This window comes from Phocoena sinus, chromosome 6 (assembly GCF_008692025.1).
Source record: "Phocoena sinus isolate mPhoSin1 chromosome 6, mPhoSin1.pri, whole genome shotgun sequence".
Classification (NCBI taxonomy): domain Eukaryota; kingdom Metazoa; phylum Chordata; class Mammalia; order Artiodactyla; family Phocoenidae; genus Phocoena; species Phocoena sinus.
Genome location: NC_045768.1, coordinates 10,831,286 through 10,833,702, shown reverse-complemented (window position 1 = coordinate 10,833,702; position 2,417 = coordinate 10,831,286).

The following is a 2,417-nucleotide window of genomic DNA, read 5'->3' as shown; positions in this document are numbered from 1 at the left end:
TGCTGTGTGACCTTAAGTGAGTCCTGACTTCTCTCCAGGCTCAGTTTGCACAGATGTAGACCTGGGCCCCAAGAATCCTGTCTTGAAGGAGATGGTGCAAGTGTGGAAAGGCCCACCCAGGGCAGAGCAAGGGCTCCGTCCCCCCCTTTCCTTCTCACTGGCTCCAGACTGGGCTGGGTGGGTGGGGGTGAGCAGGTCACAGACACCACAGGGCCAAGTCCTGCGTGCATTCTGCTGGCCCAGGAACCCAGGAAATGCTCAGAGCTTTGCCCCAAGTGGGGACCTCTTATATCCAGTTTTTATTTTGAAAATTCTCAAACCTGGAGAAAAGCTGCAAGAAGGGTACACTGAACACCCATGTATCATCCACTTTGATTCCCCTCCTCTTTCTTTAAAAAAAAAAAATCAAAAGATGGTAAATTTTATGTTGTGTATTTAACCACAATTTTTTAAAATTGGAAAAAAAGAAAACAATAAATCATTGTGTTGCCGGCTGGCTATTAAGCGTAAATTAAGTTTTGACAGGAATGCTAAGTGAACTGTGTGCCAGGCACCAGGTACCAGCCATGGGCTTTGTACATATTAAGTCAAAGTCATTTAAATTGCATGGCAGCCCCATGAGTTGTGTACTATTTATCATCCACATATTACAGATGGGGAAACAGGGCCTCAGAGAAATTATGCAAGGTGGCTCCAGCGTCAAGATGAACTTGGATGTCTGACCTCCCTCCCCAGCAGGAATCCCTGCTACCAAGGCAGCACAGCTCCCTCTGGACCCAGCTGCACACCTCCCATGCTGGGATGTGGGGGCTCCTCCCTCTGCACTGCCACCCCCCGAACCCCCCCAGAAGCCAAAATCCTACTCCCTTTCCTCCAAACAGGGCCTCTCCCCCCTCATGTGTTACCTTTTTTTTGGTCCCCACGGCTTGTGGGATCTTAGTTCCCCCACCAGGGGTTGAACCCGGCAGTGAAAGCACAGAGTCCTAACCACTGGACCACCAGGGAACTCCCCTCGTGTTACCTTCTGAATGACCTAGATGAAGACCCAGAGCCCGGCTTCAAGGCCGGGCTCTGTCACTGGCCAGCCGTCTAACTCAGGATGAAAGCCCTCAGTCCTCATCTGGAAAACGGGCATGACAGCCCCTCCTCACATCGGGTTGAAGGTAAAGGCGATGAGGCCTGTAGGGGACCAGCTCAGGGCGCGTAGCAGGCTAGATGCTGGGTGCTCCCTCCTCATCCTGGCCTGAGAAGGGACTAGGGAGTTCAAGGATCCTTGGGTTTCCACAAACTAATCTGGGATCCGAGGCTCACAAGGTGCCCCTTCTAATAGGGTGACTTTACCTGTACGCTGTGGGGAGATGTGTGAAGTCTCGTCCAGAGACTGAGGATCCCCTCCTCCCCCGCGGACTCACGTGTCTCCTGCTGGCCTGTGCCTGCCCAGTCCCTTGCGCGAGGGCGGGCTGGGGCCGAGGGGCGGGGTCTCCTAGCACCGCCCCGCACCCGTCGGTCTCACGTACAGCTGCCAGGCGGAAAGCACGCAGATGCAGTTGCCGGATTCGGTCCATGAAACGCCCCGCAGACGTTGAGCCGATCACAGCCACCAGGTCAGGCGAAGCCGGTGAGGACTCGGGCTGTGAACAGGGGAGGAATCAGTGCGGGTGAAGGGGAGCCCTTTGCCCCCGGGGCCCATCAGCCTACGAGGGATTCCCCACTGGTGCCTTGTGGAGAAGGGACGTGCAGTGGCACGACCAAACTTCGCATCTCTCTTGAATGCCAACGAGTGTTTGGCGAGCAAGGAAGGTGGGTGCCAAGGAGTCTCTGGGAGCAAATACGGGCAGATGTGAACGGAAAGCTGGGGCCGTCAGCAGTTGTTGAGGCCACACTGTATGCCCTGGACCAGCCTCTTATAATTCCCCGTCGACTTGGGGTTGGGGGTGGGGCCTGGTGGACGCAAGTACTGTTTAAAACGGGAGAAAGTGACAATAAATTGGTGCTTTTCAGAGTCCAAAATGTGTGAACCTCCGTGTCCTCCCGTGCTGGGATCTGTTTGATTTTCATGCTTATAGACTTTATCTGGGAAAGGAGAAAGGGTATGAATTATCATTGGTGATGGCTCCAGACTTCCAGGTGGCATGAGGCTGAATGGTGGGACACAGCGGGGCGTTACTTCACTTCCAGTGTTTTCTGAGACCCATTTGTGCCTGGCCAGGGCTCTTGCTGGCCTGAAGCCCCGCAGGCTGCCAAGAGCAACCCCCAAATCACGTGTGATTAGGGTCTCCTCAGCTTACTACAGCGCCTGGCAGTGGCAGGTCTGAAGTGAAGTTTCAGACTGAAACTTGCGATGAAGTGATCACAAGCTGATCTTGTAGGTGGTGCCTCTGAGGGAGTGGGAGGCCAGTCTAGGCAGGAGGGACAGC